This window comes from Sciurus carolinensis, chromosome 6 (assembly GCF_902686445.1).
Source record: "Sciurus carolinensis chromosome 6, mSciCar1.2, whole genome shotgun sequence".
Taxonomy (NCBI): domain Eukaryota; kingdom Metazoa; phylum Chordata; class Mammalia; order Rodentia; family Sciuridae; genus Sciurus; species Sciurus carolinensis.
Window position 1 is genome coordinate 156,681,981 of NC_062218.1, and position 23,266 is coordinate 156,705,246.

General features: G+C 50.3%; 1 protein-coding gene across 3 annotated transcripts in view; it reads right to left on the reverse strand.

Moving 5' to 3' along the window:
- Positions 1–23,266, reverse strand: part of Slit3 (slit guidance ligand 3) — a 579,498-nt gene that overhangs the window by 377,213 nt on the left and 179,019 nt on the right. The window lies entirely within an intron of this gene.

A 23,266-nucleotide genomic window follows, 5' to 3' on the forward strand; every position in this document is an offset into this window, starting at 1 on the left:
TTCAGAAGACACATGTGTGTGACAAAGAACCCACCAGGGCATTTATAAAAACCTGAGATCCGTATTGCCCTCTCTGCCCTGGGCAGTTTTTTCTTAGAAGAAGCAATTCTTTGCCACAACAACTACAATAAAAACAAAAAGCAAAGCCAGAGGAAAAACACAGAATAGAACTCTTGCATGTCAACAGCATTTCTGAACCAGGGATTTGCAGCTAGCCCAGGAGTGAGCTAGCCCTGGCAGAGGAAAGCAGTAGGAGGGACCAATAATCACACCCAAAATAAGAGCTGGGAGAGTGCCTTTCAAAGAACTGGGCTGTCAGCACCAGCTGCTTCGCCAGGCAGTGCTTCAAAATCTCCAGATACCACTAAGAAACACAGGTTCAGAAAGGCTGCCCGCGTCTCCGGGGCGGGGCCAGGAAATCTGTTTGGAACTCATGTGTCCAGGGTCTGATGTGGCTGGTCCTCAACTCCTGACTTGATCACAAGGGTTAAGGTATGTAGGACCCTTTCCCAGTCAGAATCTTCATCTTACACTCTGGCTGTTCATCACTGGGTTCAAGGGACCCTTTGGGGGAGTGGGGCTGAAAGATCCTCTGTGCTGGGAACTTCCAGAGACTTCTTTCTGGCATCTGAGTCCTGAGGTTCTCACGCAGCCTCTGTGCCCGCTATGTGCTGCCTCGTGACTTGAGAAGAACACGGGCAGCCCACACCACAGAGGGCTGTGGGTTAGTACTCTCTGTCCCTGATCCCCTGTGGTCCAGTTAAGGCCTGCCTCAGGCAAGCACCTGCTCACCCACTATATTCCCTACCACCCGGGAACATGATACCACTCGACCCAAGTCCCACACTGCCTGCCTACACTTCCTGTCTGCTGGTGAGTGTGTCACTCTGCTATGGGTGCTCCAGGGACACTGAACTCCAGACTTGAGAGACCCAGTCTGAGTCAGGACTTCTGCAGATGCTGCACCACCTCTGGAATGCCCGAGTGGGACAGCCTACCTCTCAAGCTCTCTCCTCAAACGTGACACCCTCAGGGTGTTCTAGCGATACTCCATCCTGGACTGGATAGCCATCACTGCCTTTTTCTAAAGCCACCCTTTCCCCTCACGTGCTCACCATCGCTTGTCATCCTCCTTCACCTAAGTGAGGAGTTGTTCAGTGTCTGTCTTTTCCATTCTGCTGAGGTTCCAAGGCAGGTCTGTCTGTCTGTGCTTCACCCTCCAACCGCTGGTACAATCTCTTCAAGACTATTCACCCTTCCAATCTGAGCTTGAACTAGGCATCATCCAGGTTCCTGCCAGCAAATTCTATCCACTTCAAGTATTTCGGGAATTTAAGGCAGGAGAATTGGCTATGCTGCTGATGGAGATCCTGGGAGCCCGACAGGATGCTGACATAGCCCATTGACTTGCAGCGGCAGGACACTGTTTCTACTCCAGGCTGGAGGGACAAAGGGAATGGGTGATGCTGGAGAGCCCAAAGACCTAACTGGCAGGAGGTGGAACTTCAAAGAAGCGGAGAGACCACCAGAGAGAACACTGGGGTGAAGAAGGAAGAGAAGAAACACACAGGCCGTTCCCTCCTAGTGACCAGCCTTGCAATCTCGCGTGACTGGCGCCCCTGGCGGCACTCACAGCAGCCTACTGACAGGGGAGGCTGGGAACAGAGGCCTGCAGGGCTCCCCACCGCAGATGAGCAGGCGATGATGAAATCATGGGTCTGAAGGGAGCAGGGTCCAGGATCAGTAGTCAGTTCCTCCAGGAAGTCTTTCTGCCCCTTCTGCAGGCTAGATTAGGGCCTTGATAGGCTGAAAATGGTCCTCCAAAGATACAGTCACTTCCTGATCCCCAGAACCCCTGAACATTACTCTCTGCGACCAAAGAGCAAAGATGATTTCATGTCCTAACAGATGTGGTTAGGTTAAGGAGCTTGAGAGGAAGGGCCTCTCCTGGGTTTTCTGGGTGGGCTCTAAATGCCTCACATGTGTCCTTGCAGGAGAGAGACAGAGGGAGACAGACACACAGAAGAAAATACAGGGGGAAGGCAAGGTGGGGACAGGGGCTGAAGCTGAGCAGCTGCAAGCTCAGGGAGGCCAAGGCCACCAGACCCTGGAGAGGCAAGGGGGAGAGGTGGGGGAAGAGGGGAGGGGAGTTCTCTCCAGAGCTGCAGAGGCAGTGAGGCCCCGCCCACACCTGAGGACAGCCTCCTGGCCTCCAGAGCATGGACACGTCTGCCACTTCAAGCTTAGAGCATGTGGGAAGCTCATGGCAGCCCCTGCCTGGGTCCCACCACAGCACCCCTGCTCACCCTGGGTCACTTGCTATCAAAGGAGACCACGGCACCGTCTGACTTGTCCCCTGGGCAGGGTCCCCATCTCTCAGCAGTGGGACTGGCACATAAAGAATAACAAATATTATTAAGTTGAATTTAGGTTTTAAGCCACACTTGATCTGATCTCTTATTTCAGATGATATTGCCCCAGTGAAGAAGTTAGGGAGTTCTAAGATTTCTAGTCACTTAGCCAGACGCTGCATCGCAGTTCTCTCTCCCTGCAAAGCAGCCCCTACCGCCGGAGGCCCTGTGAAGGGGACACACACACTCTGCTTTAGGAGGTAGAAAATGGAGTCTCCCACTCCTCCTATTCATTTAATCAACAACCCCCAAGAGTGAGGTTGAGCCAAGGAAAAGGAAAGGGCCTCTTCCATCCAGCTTGTCTCTTGAGTCAGGCGATTCCCAGCCAAGGGTCAGGTCAGAGTTCCTCTGGAATCCCCTGTGTTAACAAGCTGGAAGCTGAACAGCCTAGTGTCCTACTGCATTTTTCTGAGCAGTTAATTAGCAAGGGGACAAGCTACCTTGACAATCACCAAGCAGCAGCCTTGCTGTGCAGTCGTCAAGAGGGATGGGACTAGTTTCCAGGGAGACCACAGGGAGATGGAGAAGAGGGCGGACCCCATGGTCCCATGGCTCCCTCAGTGCTGTGCCTTGCCCAGTTCTCCTGTCCCCACAGCGCAGAGCAGAGGTGTGCAGAGCCCGCGGCAAGGCTGATAGTTATCACTCAGTCCTCGGGTTGCACTTAAAGGCTGCTCACAGATGGCATGGGCCTTCTGGAAATCACACTGCCCAAGGCTGACAGCCTGGGTTGGTAACGTGTTCCAACAAAATCACTGTGGTCCAGAAGGGTGACTCAGAGCTGGGCGGGGCTGGTCAAGTCACAGAGCTATGGCAGTTGAGTAAAATGGCAGCATCTCTGGCAAAGATCAGATGGACCACAGTGGATGTGTGTCACGCCAAGCTTTCTGTCCTCTTCTATTTTTATCTTTTGCTATCAAGGTTCGGTAAGAGTTACAGACTTTCCCTCTACTCTAGAAGCCAAGGCCAGACCCTCACGTTCCCAGCCTCCTTTGCAGCTAGGGTAGTCATGTGACCCAGGCTCAGCCAATCAGACATATGAGCCTTAGTATACTATCATTGGGCATGGGGAGTTCTTGCAGAGTTGGTGGCATACTCCATTTCTGGGACAGCAGTACCAGGGAGGTTTTCCATGTCTAGGGTCTATGTTCATTGCTGGTAGTGGCCTCTCTACCCTGACCTTTTGAGGTTCTATTATGCCAACTCCCCTTATTCCTATCCCTGCCTTTGAGTCCAAACCTTCAGAACTCTACCCATTTTTACGAATCAATTTGCCACCTACATCAGTCAGAATGGGCTCATATGCCTTGGAACTATTCACTTGACCTGATCCTGGGTGTGTGCTGGCTTATTTCTAAGTGTATGGAGGAATGGGGAAAAGTTTGCTTTGTTTTATCTGGAGAAGACTTCTGGAAATGCCAGAGGAAGAATTTTAGTCTGGTATATTTGTGTCCTGTATTCCTTTTGTTAATCTAATTTAATCTCATATTTGAAAGAGCTCAATAAGGTAAGTATAAGTCCTCATTTACAGGAGAAGGTGCTGAAGTTTGTCAAGTTGAATCATTTATCCAAGGTCACAGAGCTGGTAAGGACGTTAGGCCAGAGTTCAAACCCAAACTGGTTTACAGGGTGAGTGTCCTGAACACTATACCATCTCCGAACAAACTGCAAGTTCCTAGAACAGAAAAGACTACTGACATACCAAAGTGTGCAGAATCTTTGCTTAAGGACAGAGATTGGCACACTATGGCCTATGGCCCAAAGTCAGACTGCCAGTGCTTTGTAAATATAGTTTTAACAGAACACAGTCATTGTCATTCAGGTACACAGGGCTGTCTAGGAAACCGGTCTGTAGACTCTCAAGTCCCCGATATAAAATGGTGTAGCACTTTCATCTAACCCCACACCCAAACCCACACTTTAAATCACTTCTGGATGACTTTTTGTCACAGATGATGCATTGTAAATGCTGTGCAAATAGTGATCATACTGTGTTGTTTAGCAAATAATGGTCAGAAAACGTCTGCAGTTCAATATGGACGCAGCCATGGTTGGCCTCACCACACAGTTCCTGCAGGAGATGTTAGGTGAACAACACTTACCAGAAGCACTGGAGAGAGGCAGAGGGTCTGAGACATGGGGGAGGGCTCTAGCAGAGCAGCCTATTGTGGCTTCATTCATGCAAATTTAGCATGGTGCTCAGCACACAAGTTCACGTATTGCATTTTGAAACACTGGGCAATTTCTTAACATATTCAGTCCACAGTTGGGTGAACCAGGGAAGTAAAACCCAGGGACATGGAGGGCTGACAGTCCTGCCCTCAGCTGTGTCTGCATCACAACAGCAGAACGGAAAAGTTGTGTTCTGCAAATCCTTAAGTATTTACTAGCTGTCCCTTTTGAGAAGCAGCTTGGTGGCAGACCCCTGCCTGGGTGGGAGGGAGACGGGGATGGCTCACTGGTGTCACAGGGCCACCCTGAGGCAGAGCAGAAGAGCAAAGAATGACTATTTCCTCCATTCCTAATCACAGAGACAAAGTGTGACAAAAATAATCTGTGTAGCCTTGGAATTTCCTTTCTCTGCCCAACTCCTGTTTCTGCCAAGCGTCCAGCCCCAGGGCACACAGATTCCAAGGGCCCACGGTCTGGCATGTGCATTTTCCTCATGTCATTGTGTAACTACCAATCATCCTGGGAGGCACATTTTACTTCTCCTTCCAACCGGGTTGATTTCCTAATATTAAAATTATGAGTGTAAAGTAATTTTACTCCAATCCACAGCTGACTGGCACTTTTGCATGTTAATGGCAACAATTTGAGAAACAGGCATTTTTTTTTGACTCTAATGCTAGAAAACCAAATCCAATTGTCCACTTTGTTCTGGAAGGCCTGAGAAGCACAGATCTTCTGGTGCCCTTCTACTAGGACATCATCCAAAGAAATTAAAAAATTAAAGGGTCAGGTAAGAATGAGACCCTGCCTCCCCACACCAAGCCTGGAAGGCCAGATGGACTCCAGGGCCCTACCCAGCCTCCTCCTAAGTATCCATGGACTTCCTAACCTGCTGCCTCTCTTGGAAAGGGCCCATTTGGTGTAGATGTAAAACTGAGTTCCTCATCGTGCCCTCCACTCTGAAGAATGGCTTCCCCCCACCCCCTCTGCCTTCTTGGGGCCACATCGGTCAGTGTCCTCACTGTCCACATCACTTCCTTCCAGCCCCGTCATCTTGCTTGCTGCTTCCCCTGACTGGTAGTATGTTCCTTCCCTGTCATTCCACCTGTTTCCTGTCTCTGAATGACACCCATCCTTCAAGGCTCTGCTCAAGTGCCTTACATTCTGTATACAATTCTAATGACACAAAAAATATATGAGTGCATTCTGTGAAAGCTTCACAGATAGGACTGAAGTCCCTATGGTGAAAACCTCTAAGCTTCGCTCCTCCAAGGCAAGCACTATTATTTGCTTGTTGAATACTTTCTTCCCGAGTCCTTGCCATGCACGCACATATTGACATATGACCTGGAAGAATATACAATACATCGTGCATGGTTTACATGAATGGAGACATCCTTGTTCGTCCCCCTCAACAATGCCCAGGGGAGACTTTTCCACGTTGCTCACATGCCCCTTGCTACACGCTCCCCTGCATCATCCTGTTTAGTCCATTCAGCACTCCAATGAAGTAGAATTGATATGTCTATGTGTCAATTGAAGCTCAGTGATACCAAATACATTAAGGTTACACAACGGGTGATGGGTGGAGCTGGGATTCTCATCCAGGTGGCAGGACTCTAAGCTGGTGCTCTTAACTACTGTCCTGCAGAGCGCTCCCTCTACTATGGGGAGAAGGGGAGAGTTCAAATGGTTGCAAACAGAGCTAGTCCATCAATTACATCCCTACAGTGCTAAGAACTAAGAACCCTAGGCTTCCGGTGGACTTCTCCCTAGGGACATGCAAAGATAGAGGGTGCCTACAGCTTCAGGGTCACAGGGCTCCTGAGTGCCACACTGAACCTCAGGACATGAGACTGTCAAAGAGGACTCAAGGTGGCTGGGGACTACCTAGTGTTGAAACACCACCACCACTGACTTTCTCTGTCCAAAGCCCACACTGGGTCTCGTCCACCAGGCTGAGAAACCCCACCCTGTCTCAAGAGCTTCACTTTTGTCCCCCATCACATTGAGATAAGGTGTTAAAGTTCCCTCGTTTCACCCACTGAAGGATGAGAGGATGGGTGGATGGAGAGAGGATTGACAGAGGGTGGGCAAAGGCAGGAGAAGGAGCAGAGGGGAAGAGGGAGGCATGGAGGGGGAAGGAAGGAGGGAAGGAAGAAGGGAAGGAAGAGAGAAAGGGCAGAGGAAAAAATCCCCTCATTGTTGAATGCGTGTGCACTTTTTAAATCGCATTTATTCAAAGCACTTTCACTTTCAGGGGGGCAGTATGGAGACCTGTTGAGATGTAGAGGGCAGAATACCAGAACCATGTTTATTCTGCAAGAAAGGCAGTTGGGCTTAATGGGTAACGTGAGCTCAGCTGCTGTGGACATTTGGCCATAGGGGGTGATAGGGCATGTGGCAGTAGTGTATGGGGGGGCTATCAGTTTGACACTGGCATTTTATACCTTGCACTGGGCTCCCAACGTCTCCACGTTGGGACTCCTCCCCCGCCCTTGGTTAAGTCCAGCCCTGCTCCCCTGGCCCAGCCTGGACGCCCAGTGCATTTCCTCTCTGCTTCATGCCAGTCTGAAAGCAGAGGCCTGCCAAGGCCCAAGCTTTTAAAAATATAAGTGTGGAGCCCCGAGGGGCCTGAACCAGAGGCCATTCAAAATGCTCTTTAAAAATTTAAAAAAAATATATATACTTGATAAGTACTTTCTCCTCATTTGGGAAAACGCTGTCAGAAGGGATGCCCAGAGCGAAAGGAAGCTGCCTCTGGCAGCTGCCCATGCCTTCCTGATGGCTGTCTCAGGGCCTGGCTTGGTTTTATTTGTCTTGGAGACCCAGTTCCTTCTCACACATGGTGTCTCCTGCCATGGGGTTCATTACTCCGTCGCCAATTACTCTAGGAAGAACTTCTCTTTCTGTGGAGCCAAGTGATCCGTGATCTTTCTTTCTACAAAAAACCCTTACCTTTTTAAACATGGGCACCCCTGTCCAGACCATGCACAAGTGTGTGCACACTGTAGACACTGGGCAGACACTAAGCACCATCTTGGGCATATTTTGGCCTACCATGAATCCATCCCTAGTAGATGCAGAAGGCTTATGTTCCATGTAGATGCCTAGAGTTTTCATTCCAATCAGATGTAGGTTTTTGTTCCCAAGTCTACAGGCTCAGAGGAGAATTTTTAAATGTTTTATGGCATTAAACAGGAATCTGAATAAATGCCGGTTTGCACAGAGGACTCTGTTTCATCACTGGGTTCTCTACTATTCCGTACATCACATCACCCTCGTTGGCTATTTACAGACCTGACAGTTCTGGAAAGGGAGATGTCGGCATAGTTTGGTAGCTGTGACATAGCTCAGCAAATGCGTATAATAGCAACAGTGATGAAGTGGGTGACGTTGACATGCCACCTACAAATGTGCCAAGGGTAGAAGGGCCAGGCATGGATGGCTTCTGACAGGCCTGTTATTTGATCACTCCTCTCCTTTGCTGGACATGCTCATTACAAAGGGACGATTGTCCAGGCACAAGCAGCCGGATTCACATTTTTACAACTTGTTTGTACTTAGCTGTCCATAGGGGCATTTCTCCAAAAGCCAGAGGAATTTGCTGATTGTATCTCCAGCGCAGCCACATTCCAGGGGGCGGGAGGGTCCCACACCTGGGCAGGCAGGGAAGGCCGAAGCGCTGAGCTCTAAGGTCAGATCTCAGATACTGCCCGGTTCTGGCAGCACGGAAGCTCAGCGCCAGCTCCTGGTTCCCTGGTGAACGATTCACAAATCCACCCCCTCTGCTTGACCTTCTAGAGAGTGCCTTGAGAATTTAAGTAAGCATCTTCCCCACCTAACATCTTCTCCCCAGTTTTTCTGCCATTTCATTTTCTTCTGACCTACCATCCTTGTTTAGGGAGGGACAGAACAATCCCAGGAAATTCTCATTCAGCATGGACTACCGCTCTCAGGTGATGGTTCGAGCGTGTGCAAAACAGGTGACTTACAGGCACGGCAGTCCCCAGAGACAGTGGCCTCGTGATACCAACTTCTGGGAAGGACTCCGGATTTGACTGGGGGCTGTTCTTGGTCTCAAGGTCATCCATCCGCTCGCTCACCTTTCCTCTGGGTTCTGCCCTCCCTCCGTCACCCCTTCTCATGGGCACTGACCTGTGCTGGGCACCCACTCTGTGCCCTCTACAGTGCCGAATGTCTTCCAGATTCTGTGCTTCCAGCCTCATGATAACCTTTGGATTAGAGATGATCGTGGCCCTATTTTACAGATGGGGACACTGAGCCTCCAGATGCTCACATAGCTCTTCCTTGCTGAAGCTTGGGTTTATTTATTTATTTTATTTTGGGGGGCACTGGGGATTGAAACATTCTGCCACTGAGCTACAGTTCAATTTTAACTTTTAATTTTTTATTTTGAAAAACCATGAACCAAATGTGCCAACCTCCTGCCTCAGCCTCTTGTGTAGCTGGGACTACAGGTGTGTGCCACAGTGCCAGGTTGGAACTAGTGTTTAACCCCAGGCATTGTGACTTCACAGCCCATCCTCATCTCAACCACGACTGTGCCCTGCCATGAAACGTGGGTTCTGACTCCAGTGAGCCCCTGTGTAGTGGAAAGGTGGCCAGTGAGGGGCTTGAGACACAGTGTGGCAACCATACCAGAGGCAAGGAAGTGGGGAATGTTGCAAGGAGGAGGTGACATCCAAGGTGAGTCCTGAAGACAAGCAAGGATTTGGGCCAGCTGGGAGAGGAAGGTCCAGACCTGCTTTCTGGGCTTTTTACAAGCAGTTCCTTCTTGGGGAGCAAATGCCAGACAGAGGACTGGCCTTCAGTTTGGAACCCCTTGCTCTGCCCCAGGTATCTTATCAGCCTGCCAAGCCCTCCTCCGGCCCCAGGATGCTCAGGATTCAGGGACAGAACAGCAGAGCATGCTGGCCACACCAACAGACAGGCCCAAGCTAGAGCAGACCCAGGCAGAATACTGGGCACAGTGGAAAGAAAGAATGGCGAGCGTGGCTCCCCTGGGCCCGAGGAGATGGTGATCCAATGCCATGAGTGCACAGGGAGGGAGGGAAGCAGGAAGTCTTGAACTTCATAATTGGGCTTCATCCTGGCACAGGATTAGTTAACTTAGTTCAGGTTCTTCAAACTAGATGCCATGGTTTGAAAGGGTCCCCTGAAAGTTCAGGCACTGGAAAGTTAATAAACAGATCCATATGTTAATATTTTGAGGTGAGGTCATGGGAGTAAATTAGGGTTAGACAAAGGCATGGGGATAGGGCCCCCATGATGGCGTTGGTGGCTTTTATAGGGAGAGGAAGACAGGCCCAAGCTAGTCTGCTTGCCTGTCTCCTGGGTGCTTCCTCTGCCATGTTTTAATGCAGCAGGAGGTCCCACCCAATGCCAGAGCCATGCTTTCCAGAACCATGAACCAAATGAACCTCTGTTCTTCGTAAGTACCATCTGTGGTGCTCAGTTATGACAACAGAAAACAGATGAAGACTCTAGACCAAACTCAGTGTACCTATTAATCACACGGGGAAATGATGCCCTTGTCCCTAGGTTGTCACAGGCGCAGAGGGAAGTGGTGAGCAGGGGCTCTGCAACAACAGCAGCAAGGAACTGTAGGAAGAGGAGAGCTGGGAATGAAGTCCACCTCTGACCTTGGCATAGAAGAAGGATTGGTGGCTCAGCAAGTGAAAATGGTGTGTGTGGCCCCTTCCTGTGTGAAGTCCTCCCTGCAGACCCCGGACACACGATCCACCACCTGCATCAGGACCATGTGCCCCGGAGCCTCCATCACCAAGCCTGTGGCGGTGGGTGCAGGGTGGGGGGATGCTGAGTAGACACTGAGTCATTCCTCCCATCCTCCAGTGCTCCCGTGACAATTCCAGAAATCTCCATCCTCACCACAGACCAGGGATGCTGGAAGAAGAGGATCACTGGTCAGGGTCTCCATGCTCAGCGGGAGACCATGAGCTGACAGGGGAATCCCATCGTCATCAAATCCTGCTGGCAAGAAAATGCCAATTGCTGCCTCTTCAAATGCACCCTTGTGTTCTCAAGTAGCCCAGCTTGGAAGCCGGGCGGAAGTCATCCACAGGACTCCTCCTCTCTGGGGCTCGTCACAGCTAACTCATTTTGAGCTTCACTGGTTTTGACAAAGGAAAAGTTAATATTGAGAATTCAGTCTCATCCTGAGTCCCAAGGATGTCTGAAATTAGTGCTTTCACTTTGATGGTTTTGGGAATAAAGAAAAATGGGTGGCCAGCTTCCAGGAAGAAGGCCATAGATATGGGTGTGAGGGGCCTTTGGCTTGCTGCACAATGGTTAATCCAGAAGAAGGGCCTACGAATGTCACAACCCCAGTCATTACTGACCCTGGAATGGTCTCTCTTCACAGGATGAATCTCAGGCAAAGTCATGAGGTAGGTGAGGTAAGGTTTCAATATCCAGGTACCCTACATCTCCCACCATGGACACCTGCTCTTGGGAAGGTCCCCAGACCTGCTGACATAGACATTAAATTCTTACCCAACCCACAGTGAACTGGGGTCCTAGCTCTAACTACTTAGGGTGGAAACAGGAGACTTCCTGGCACCCACTGGCTAGCCACCTCAGCCTCCCTTCCTGTACCTGCCCTCTCAGTTCATTCTCTGTAATGCAGCCAGAGAGCATCCTAAAGTGCAAATATACTGGTCACTTCTCTGCCAAAACTCCCTCAATTATCTTGAATCATTGTTTTAAAAATAATTCTTGCTGACCCTGCCATCCCTACCTGCCTGGCTCTAACACCAGACTGCCACCAGGGGCTCTGGCCATGGTGAACGGTTCTCTGAACCCTCTCTACATGCTATTCCTTGGCTTTTTTCTTCTCCCCTCTCTATCCTGTTCTGTAACCTTTAGGACTCAGCTCAAGGGTTCCCCACTTTTCAGTAGTGCTCTGAACACCCCCTGGACTCTGGACTGGCCAGCCTCAGAGAGCCTCCCTTTCCTCTGTCCCAGCACTGACCACTCAGTTATATGTTTTTTCTCTTCCTCGTTTGTCTTCCCCAACAGACTGCGAACTTCTCGGGCCTCACTCACTTCCTTCTGTCACTGCCTTCTGTCAGTGGATAGTAACTAGGTGGATAAAGCAACTTACCCAGGACTCTTCCAAAAGGTTCACCACAGCCTATGTGGAGCTGGGAACCACATGCCCTGCCTACAGGGGCAGGTGAAATCACTGCTGGCCAACTGGAGGCCACCAACATTAGATGTGATTTTCAAAGAATTTGGACATTTTGATTATCTATATATCTATATTCACACACACACACACACACACAGAGCAAGCACTTTATCATATAAAATTGGTTTACATGATTTTGGAGACTAGAAAAATTCCAAATCTGCAGATGTGCTGTCTCAGTTCCCACCTGAAGCCCGGGGAATGCTTCCGAACCAAGAAGAGCTGATGCCACAGTTCAGTGACCACTAGGCAGGAGTATGTGCCCTTCCTTGGGTTGTATTTGGGTCTTCAACTGATTGGATCCCACCCACCCACATTAGGGACAGGGATCTGCTTTACTCAGTCATTTATTTTTAATGTTAATCTCAGTCCAAAACACCTTGTCAGATGTATTTGGAATAATATTTGATCAACTATCTGGGCACCCTTTGTTCCAGGCAAGCTGACACATGACTCCATTCCAAATCAATGGATTTTAAACTTCTTTGGTCCTTCAGGAGCACATCCCCCACCTTTCCCTTCAAACTGATCTTCCCCCCTATCTAATGATAACACTAACAAACAATGGTCACACTCCGGGTCGTGATGATGTCCAGGCCCCACTCACAGCCTTTTATATGCATCGACTCATTTAATCTGCGTAGTATCATAGGAGATACAGACTATTCTTATTTCTACTTTACCAAGGTGGGAATGGGCACTGAGAAGGGTTAGACAATATATTCAGAATGAAACAGCTTGGGAACAATGTAGGCTGCATTTTAACCAGAGGGTGGGGTTTTTATTAACCTCCATGCTGTGTTAACCAGACAATCCAGCCTGTTATTACTCTGGGGGTGGAGCTTCAGGCCCCTTCCTTCAAACAGTGGCTGAAATTATAGCCTCTGAGAGCAGATTTCTGAAGCCCAGGCCTAAAGGATCCTCAGAGTCTATGCGAAATACAAGATGAGGATACCAAGTCTGGTAGTCTCCAGGGCAATGCAGTCAACTCTGCGTGGCAAGTGGCCCTCAGGACCAGGAGTCATCTCCGGGACCAGGGCCTTCTCCTCTCTAGGCAGTTCCTTTTCCCTTTACAAAATGCAGGGATCAAATGACATATCTCCAAGCTCTTCCCTTAGGTGGGCAGGCTGTGACTGGGGGATGTGAGGGCAGGCTCCATTTTCAAGCACAGAATGGTGTCACTGTGACCAGCAGATAGGTGCTATCTCCAAGTATGACCTGGCACCCTCTTCCACCCATGCCCATCCCTCCAACAGGGGCCTGGCCCAGAGGTTCCAGCACCCAGCTTCGTCTCACCCCTGGGAAAGGCAGAGAGACCAGGAATGAAAGGAGTCCCTACTGACCCTGGATTCCACCCCTGCCATCAGAGGGGACCTGTGCTTTTTTTCTCTGTGCTGGTTTCCTCAAGACAGGTCTGTGAACTCTGGAGACATTCATTACCTGGGCTGGCTGCAACTGTCAGGGATCCTGTTACTCCTGAATCCAGTTCCAAAAACAATACCAGGTTTGATATATTAGCCCTGATTAAATTGGCCCACAACATGCTTCTCACTTAATTCACCTATTTTTCTTCTTGCCTCCCCTGAAAGCTCAATGGAAATGCGCCCGCATTTGATCTGAATGTGGGTCCCCTACCAAGAGGCGCACCCAGGAAGCTGAGCCAGCAAGGACCCAGCACCTATGAATTCACCTCTTGGATTCAAACCCTTGTGCACTTGCACCTTGAAGGCTGAGCGAGGGGCAAACAGAGAGAGCGAGCAGGCCCTTGTGGAACTCAGGGCGGGGGAGGCCCTCGCTTGGCTCAATCATATTTTCCAATTTCCTTTGGTATATTTTTCCTGACATCTCTGCATAGGGTAATTCTGATGAGGTTTTCACCTGTCAAAATGAAAAGGCTTTGAAAACGAACAGCCGATTTCACACAGGGGCCTATTTAATCTCAACTCAAAGAACCATTGAGGGCGCTGATGAACTTCAGATCCACAAATGGAGTGGTGGCTGGCCCTGTCCTCGGGAACTGAGTGAGCGCATTCATCCCACTTGGGCCGGGCCTCCAGCCTTATCGCCTTCGCCTGGTCACGAGCTTTGCGGAGGTTTTCTCCTATTTTGGAGGGGGGCACTTTGTGGATCCATCCATCCCTCCCTCATCTGGTCTCCTGGCAACCAAAGAGCCATCTGGAAGGCAGACAAGATTGTCATACCCCAGTCAAAAATCAGCTGCTCGAAAGAAAACTCACAGGAGGTGAAAAGGAAGAAAACCACAGAGGCTTCTCGGTTTTGAGGAGCTGGGGTAACCTCCTCTGCATTCTGCGCCTGCCTTTTTAATCATGTGCCCTTCCTTACAGGGTGCGACATTTTGAAAGAAACGTGTACAACATTTGAATGTCAAGAGAAGAATTAGTGTCTCAGAAAAACCTCAAGTATGATCACATGTAATTGTTTTATGGATGCTGGCACAGTTTCAGGGGAGAATGGGTTTTTAATACCAAATCTTTCCATTTCTCTTTGTTTTCCTGTGATTTGTGGGCTCCGTGAATGGCAGGTTTCTGGCAGATCCGCAATTCTGATTTCCCCTTTGTTTTCTCACGCTTGTGGAGTTCAGGGTTTCTTTTATTTTTTTCCATGAGTCACAAATACTGTTTAATGGGAGTGGGAGACGGCAGCCCCAGCCCCCACCCCCAGAGACACATCGTTTGGTTAAACCACACATAAATTTAACCTCTCTCCAAAGAACCATTAATGATTCTAATGCACAGATATGTGTGTGCTCGTGCTGATTGGGAAGGTTTTTTCTTTTCCTTCAAGCCAAGGAAATACCCAAGGTACCACTTCTTGCCCCATCTTCATGGGAAAGGCAGTTTTCAGGCACAGGAAGTCATATGGACCATTCTAGATTGTGTTGAGAACACATTGGTCCAAAGCATGAAGAATGTTTCAGTACGGGGGTGCCTGCTGAATAGAGGGAAGCTTCTGGTGGTGATAAGGTTCGGGTATGGTTCAAGTGTGTCCCCCAAAGGTTCATGTGTTGGCAGCCTGGGCCCCAGTGTGACAGTGTGGCACTGCTGGGAACTTGTGAGAGAGGGAACCCAGCGGGAGAGCCTTAAGTCAATGGTGCAGGCCCATCTTAAGACCCCAGTGCTTCTCTGTGATCTCTTCCTCCCACACATGCTCCATCCATTACCATCGCCCTGAGGTCACCCAGCCAACAGGATCCTTGTCAGCATCTGCAAAATGCTGTTTGGACTTTCAGCCTCCAAAACTATGAGCTAAGTCAACATTTTCTTTATAAAGCTAGGCTGCCTCGAGTATTTCATGATAGTAATGAAACAGTAACACAGGGGCATCAGGCCGGTGGCGATGAAACTCACCCACCAGATAATGTCCTCCAAGGTCAATCTTGGATAAGCCAAAAAGAAAGTAGAAGGATTTAGAGATCAGGGTTAGCAGCCTTGGTTTTGTATCAGAATGCAGAAGCCAAGAGTCTTCTTTTGAATGGGTTTGTTATACAAAAATCCCTCAGGCTACAGTACGGAGGGCAGACCACAGGAAGAGAAATGATGGACTTCATAGAATTCTGCCCAACTGATCCTTAGTTGCAAAATGGGTTATTTTGATGCAGTCGCCTTGACACGGTCATTGCAATGTTGACATGCAACGTAGGCCAACATGCAAAATGTTGTTTTACAAAGGACCAGTGTTGAGTCTAACCATCATCTTACACCAGACCCTTTAACATCTCTGACCTTCTCCTCATTCTGTCTCTGGTCCTGAGCTTCCCCCATCCCTGATGCTACTGTACATCCTGCCACCGTCTTGACCCCCTGCAGCATGCTAAGGTACCCCCTCCTGCTGGGCATCACATGGGCATGGCCATGGCCTCTTTCTTTCTTTTTTTCATTTCTTTCTTTCTTTCTTTCTTTCTTTCTTTCTTTCTTTCTTTCTTTCTTTCTTTCTTTCTTTCTTTCTTTCCTTCCTTCCTTCCTTCCTTCCTTCTTTCCTTCCTTTCTTCCCTCCCTCCCTCCCTCCCTTCCTTCCTTCCTTCCTTTCTTCCTTCCTTCCTTCCTTTCTTTCTTCCCTCCCTTCCTTCCTTCCTTCCTCCCTCCCTCCCTTCCTTCCTTCCTCCCTTCCTTCCTTCCTTCCTTCCTTTCTTCCTTACTTTCTTTTCAGTACTAGGGATGGAACCCAGGGGTCCTCATTTACTGAGCTATATCCCCAGCAGCCCCCCACCTTTTTATTTTGAGACAAGTCTCCCTAAGTGGCTGAGACTGGGCCTGAACTTTGGATTTTCCTGCACCAGTCTCCTGAGTCACTGGGATTATAGGCAAACGCCACTGTGCCCAAATAACGCTGGCAATGTACTGATCTCATTTCTCGGTCATGTCAAACCAGTTAGGCCAAAACATCACCAATCCCCGTGCTGAACTTCAAAGGTAGTGAATGGCCTTTGCTGTCGCGGATGAACCAGAGAACTGGGGAGACAGGCATTCCCTGTAGAATCTTCAGCCAAACCAATGTCCCTGAACATTTCCAAGGTCACCTGTATCTAGGGACAAGCCACAGGAGCAGGCGAGGTGCTGCCAAAAGTGTCAGAGGAGGCAGCACCTGTCAGCTCCTAATCCAGGGCTGCCAGCCCTGTGCAGGAAGTGGTCCCTGCTGAGCGTCCCTGCAGCCACTTCAGCCGGCCTTCATTGGCTTCTAATTAGTGCGGAGCAAGCTCCACAGTCCCTGCCTCCTCACGGCTGCCCATATGGCCGCACCCTGCTCCTCACGGCTAGCAGGAAGATGAGTGAGCCTGTCTTCTCCCTTCTCTTCCTCACAGATCAACCGTGCCGCTCACACTCCTCCTACTCGGGCCTGCGCAGCCGGTCCTCGGCATCGGTGGTTCTGCACATAGCTGTAACGAAGCCCGGATTGGAAATACTCAGAGAAAAACACATGTCGACCGAACATACCGAGATTCCTAAACAATATCCCCTGAATGATGCAGCGTGGCTGTTTACGTGGCAGTTACATTGCATGAGCTTTTAAAAGTCCTCTAGAGATGATTTAAAGTATATGGGGGAGATGATGCGGAGGTTATCTGCAAATACTGTGCCATTTTATATAAGGGGCCTGAGTGTCCTTGGACTTTGACATCCACCAGGGGTCCTGGAACCAGTCTTCCATGGATACTAAGCCATGGTTACTCCCAAACCCAAATGGGTTGGGGGAGGATGGGTAGAGAACCCAGCTTCCCCTCACACTCTGCAGACCTAAATGCACTTCTTGCTTTATTTAGTTTCCTAAAAGCTGTGTCCTGCATATTTCCCTGTTGCTAAGGGCTGGAACACTGGGCTTTCATTCCAAGTAGATGCGGGTTTGACATTTCTGAAGGTTTGGGAAAAGTTGTTATTATTTTAAGCTGTTGGCCTTGAACATGGTGGGGGCACTGGTGGGATTGCTGTGTGGTGATAACCTCTCCCATGGGGTGAAGCCCCGGGAGGAGCATGGCAGGGCTCTTCAGAATGATAAATGGGAGGCCCGGCCAAGGCGGGACCACAGAGAGCCTGGGAACGCAGCAGGCTCAGGGCCTTTCTCTCCCCCCATTTGGGTCTGGTTGCCCGATGCAGATTCCCTAAGAACAACCACCTGGCTGGCTCTCAACTCCAGCCCAGGAGCTTTCTTCAGTTCCTTCCCATTTCATGGCCTTTGTTCATGCAGGGCCCTCTGCTTGGAACCTGTTCTCCCTGCCTCCCCACATGCTGACTTTCCTTTTCTTCCTGATGTCAGCTCAAGAGCTCCTGCTTCAGGGAAGCCTCCCGGACCACAATGACCAGCTCAAATGGAGCCCCTGGGTTCCTCGGTCATCATGTGTAGCTCATTCTTAATGTGTGTTCAGCTATAGTCTCCATTTATCCTGTGGTACCTTGCCTCATACCTGTCCCCCACCAGCTTGCAAAGGATGGGAACTCAGCTTCTTTCCACCCCAGTATACCTGATATGGAGTCTAGTACCAAGAAAACCCTCAGTCAACACTTGTAGCATAAGTGCAAAATCCAAAGTTCTCCAGAGGGTGGCAAGGAACAGAGACCCTCAGTTAAAAGCACAAGGGTGAGTGAAGAAAAGAGCCTTCAGAGACAGGTCCCAGCTCTGACATTTGGATGCTGAAGTCACCACATTTGAGAACAGATTTTTGGCACACTGAGACAGCTGGCTTATCATGCTCCAAGGGTCGAACACACCACAGAACAAGGGAAGGAATCCTACTACTGGTGTGAAGTCTAAAGAACTTTATCAGAGATGTTCCTTCCCAGCTATGGAAGTAGCTTCAACTGTGAGAGATGATTGAAGGCATCTATAACCCTGAGGTCTCTGAGGGATGGCAAATTATTACGTTTTTCTTTACTGTAATGAAACACTTGGGGCAGGCTAATTTTATAAAGAAAAAAGGTTTATCTTGGTTCACAGTTCTAGAGGTGCAAAGCCTACGGGTTCATCTAGTGATCTCTGTCTTGCTGGTAGAGTGCCAGGAAACACAGGACATGGCAAGACACATGGAGTCTGCATCTACATGTCTGGTCCCTGTTCCTGTTCTTGTAAAGTCAGCAGGATTCAATGATGGTGCTTCACCCTGGTGACACTGTCATAATCACTTCCTGAAGGACTATGTGAAACACATAGTCAGATCAGGTTTTCTGCCCTCTTAATACCATTTACATATGGCTCTGGGATTGAGCTTCTACATGACTTCAGGGGTGCAGACCATACTGAAATGACAGTAAGCGTCTAAGGCAATGGCTTGGTCGAAGACCCTCCTAATGCTCTGTGAGGTGGGCAGGCCTCTGCCCTTCAGGCTCTTGGAGGGAAGAGATCCCAAGGCCACCTGTAAAAGAGGACTCCCCTCTCTCCACACACTCTAGCTGCTCTGGAAGGGGGATGCTCTGTGAGGCTAATGCTCTTCCACCTTGCTCTCCCTCTGTTCCCAGCACTAAGCACCTGGGCCCAGAGTGGGAGCTCCGAAAGTCCTCGCCATGCAGAGGAAGAAGCGGTCAGTACCCTGAGGCACAGGTTTCTCAGGAGGCCCCTGACAATCTGCCTCCTTGCACCCACAGCTTGCTGTGATCCTCTCCCCTTGAGCCAGGGCAGGACTGCGACTTCCCGAATGTGGCAAAGGTGTGAGATGCAGCTCCCTAGATGAGGTTGGGTTATAGCTAAAGGTGGCATCTTGTCAACCCTGAGAGTGTTACAGGGCAGAATGATGGAATGTCACCTAGGTTGTATAATATTAACCTTTAGTGGACTGAAGGGTGTCCTTCTGTAGTGATGAAACAAGGCATATTGAAAAAGGCCACCTGGCAAGGAACACAAGAGGCCACCGGGACACAAGGGTGGTGTCTAGGCAACAGTCAGTAAAAAGTGGAACTCAGTCGAGCAGCCACAGAGCAAGAAGGGGGTCCTCCCCGGTGGAGCCTCCAGAGGAGAATACAGTCCAGCCAATACCTTGGGGGCAGCCTGGTGGGATCCCAAGCAGAGAATCCCTCTTGCACTAAAAGTCTTCAGGCCTCAAATGGTGCTGTTCCCTGTAAGGGACTCTCCTGAGACTAAGATAAGGTGCCACTTCCTCCAAGAAGCCTTCCTCACACTTCACTCTGTTCCCAGCTTAGGACTCCTCACCTGTGCTCCTGAAAAGCACTCTGTTATGGTTTGGATGTGAGGTGTCCCCCAAAAGCTCATGGGTGAGACAATGCAGGAAGGTTCCAAGGAGAAATGATGGGCTTGTAAGAGTCTCAACCCCATCAGTGATTTAATCCCCTGCTAGGGATTAACTGGGTGGTAACTGAAGCGCTGGGGTGTGGCTGGAGGAGGTGGCCATTGAGTGTGGCTCTGGGCATGTATTTGGATCTGGCAAGTGGACTCGCCCCTCTGCTTCCTGATCACCACGTAAGCCGATTCCCTGGTCACACTCTTCCTCCACGATGTCCTGCCTCACCTCGAGCCCCTAGGAATGGAGCCGGCCTTCTGTGGACTAGGACCTCTGAAACCGTGAGCCCTCAAATAAACCCTTCTTCCTTACAGTTGTTCTGGTCGGATCTTTTTAGTCACAGTAGCAAAAAGCTGATGAAAACACGCCCTGCTCGCCTGCCAGCACTCTTGACACCAGGGTTCTTTTCTGTTTCCTCTCTGATGTCACCTTTGGCCCTGAGCTCTTCAAGGACAGGGGTCCTGACGGCCTGTCTGTTTTCGTTCCTCGTGGTGCCCTCCCATTGGCAGGTGGTTCTGAGGGCTTGGGCTGTGCCAGGCTGAGTGCTAGGTGCCGGGACATGAAGCAGAATAAAGATCCTGCTCTAATCCGTGCGGAACAGCTGATCTGATGACAGCAATCCCAGCGCACATCTGGAGCATTATGGCTGTGGAGAAATGCCAGGAAGGTACAGGAAGCTCCCTGAGAAAGGAACACATAATGGCATTTTAAGGAGGAGGCGGGCTTTAACGGGCAGGGCCAGGTAAGGACTCTCTAGGCAGAGGGGCCGCCTCCGGGAAGGCACAGAGCGTCTGGGGAAGGACCTGCAGCCAGTTTGAAGAACTGAAAGGGTGGTGGTGTTTCAGTCAGTTTTGCATCACTGTGAGCAAAATATCTGACAAGAACAACTTAGAGGAGGAAAAGTTTGTTTTGGTTCATGGTATCAGGGGTCTCGGTCCATAGACGGCCAAGGCCTTGCTCTGGTGAGGAAGAACATCGTGGGGGAAGGGCCCAGAGGAGGAAGGCTGCTCAGCTCATAACAGGGTCAGGAAACAGGGGGAGAGGAAGGGGCCTCAGGAGGAACAACCCTTCCAGGCCCACCCCCAGGGCCCCTTCCCTGGCCTCCTGTACTTACTACCAAGTCATTCAAATAGATAGACTGATCAGGTTACAGCTCTCACAGCCCAATCACCAAACGGCTGAACATTTCTGAATGAATACAGGAGTTCTGGGGACACCTCGTATCCAAACCATAACAGATGCTGAGACTGCAATGGAGAGACAGCAGAGGCATGTGGGGGAAGAGGAGGTCGTAAGGCCGGTAGGGACAGTTCAGCGGGCACTGTTAAGAGTCTGGCCTCACCCACCGGATATGCATTGGATGGTTGCAAACAGGACAGTGACACAATCCAACATGAACTCTGAAATGATCATTCTGCGAGGAGGCCAGTGGGTTGCAGAATAAGGACTTTAAGGTGGGGGAGGGGTGTTGTTCCAAAATGGGAGAGCGGCCAGGAAGCTGCTGCAGCAGGTGGGAAGTGATATAGCTCGGGGTTACAGGTGGAATTGTGTCTCCCCCAAAGACGCTGCGTTCCTGACCCCCACCACCTGTGAATGTGCAGGCAGTCTTTGATCAAGTTAAGATGGGGTCATTACGAGGGTCCCTAATTCAATGACCATGTCCTTATAAGAAGGGGAGATCTGGACACAATGGCAGACACACACAAGGACATGTTGCAGGCACAGAGGGAGCACCTTCGATAAGCCAACGGACCCTGAGGCCACTGGGGACAGCCTAGAACCAATTTTCCCTGCAAACCCTCAACAGGAACAAACCCCGCCTGGACCCTGACTTTGAACTTGTAGCTCCAGAACCGATTCTGTTGTATAATGACACCCAGTTTGTGGAACTCTGTGACAGAAGCCTTAGCAAATGAATACACTTGGCTTAGGTCAGGGTCTGCAGATTTTTTTCTGCAAAGGGCCAGAGAGTAAATATTTTTGCCTCAGGGGCTCCCCTGTTCTGGTTGCCACTACTCAACAAAGCTGTTGCCATGGAAGCAGTGAGAGCCGTGCTGACCAGGAGCCATTCAGACCATTACTATTTGCAGGCTGAGGCTGGTCTGCCCCCGGGTCTGGGTGGTCGCAGTGCAGATGGGCAGAGGTGATGGCACGTGCAGTATCCAGGGAGACTCTGCGCCTGTCTGGTCAGAGCCGGTGCTAGCCAGGCCTAGGAGGTCGGCCCTCTTTGGCGGAACTCACCCTGGCCTCGCAGGTCATGTTGGCCTAGGCAAAGTGAGGGGTGCGAGAGATGGGTTCACGTCCCTTTCTCTAAAGTCTGGTGACTGCTGACAGGGGTGGATGGACAGTGTTTTGTGCCCATGTTTTTGGGACTTTTTCCGAAAAGGTGCCCCAGTCTGGAGGCTCAGTGGGGTGGGGGAGGTGCTGGCCTGTGCACAGGAGATCTCTTTGTCCCAACACAGCACAAAGCGGCCCTTGCTCCGTGACCGCCTCCGATGCTGGTGATAGTGGTGGTGACAGTGGGGACTTTCAGCCTGGAGGTCACGCAGTTGGTGGAGAGAGCACGGCTTTGGCGTCTGAGATCCTGGATCCGCCGCCTTCAGCTGCCCAACCTTGGCAAGTGGCTTCATCACACTCTCTGGGTCTCTTTCCTCGTTCACCAGGGGAAGGAAGAAGCACAGTGCCAGGCATATTGTGGTCCTCGGGATATTTCAGTTTCTCCCTTTTCCCTCCAGAGGCTGTGGGGTTAGCCATCGCATGCTCAAAGCCATCCCAGGTCACTGTGTGACCTTGGGTGGGTTACTGTACCTTGTTTCCCCTCAGGTTCCTGGTCTGTAGTGGGGAGAAGGCAGCTATTTGCTGGACATCTCCCTGGCCTGCTCTCCGCCCTGTCCTTCCCTGAGAAGGAGGCTGACTTGCAGAGACTACATCGCCAGCCTCCTGGGACCTCTAGTTTCCTGCTGGTTATGGCCACTCGGGGTCAAGGGCAGGAGGTCAGATGCCAGGTTGCTCCTCCCATGGTCTCCTCTCTGCTGAGCTGTGGGTAGGAAGTGCTGAGTTCCTGCACCCAAAGCCACACCTCCTGCTGAGTGGCCCTTCTCCATGGCCGCCACTCACACCACGTTCTGCCAAGCTCTCCTTCTACTCACCCTTCAGGCCCGGGGTGGATGCAGCTTCCCATGGCCACCCCTTCCTGTGCTTAACCGTGACTCATGGGCACCTATAACCTGTCTATTCCTTTGTACATATGCCTTCCTTAAGTCCTTTCTTAAAGCACTTTAAATTGTGGTAACACACACAGAGTGCTTAATTACCATTTTAACCACTTCTAAGCCTTCAGTCTAGTGGCCTTCAGGGCATTCATGTGGTTGGGCAACTGTCTCCCCCGTCACCATCTCCAGAACACTTTTCATCTCACAAGACTAAAACTCTACACCCATGAGCCAAGAATCCCTCACTCCTCCTTCCCCAGCCTCTGGCAGCCACTGTTCCACGTTCCACCTCTGTGCATTTTCTTCTTCAAGTACCTCACAGAAGTGGAATCATACAGCATTTCCCTCCCTGTGATTGGCTTATTTCATGTAGCACCATGATCCCTCAAGATCCCACCCACGTTGTAGCCTGCGTCAGAACTCACTTCTGTCTTAAGATTGAATAGGCATCTTCTGTGCCTATGCCACATCTGGCTTATCCATTTGTCCATCCATCAAC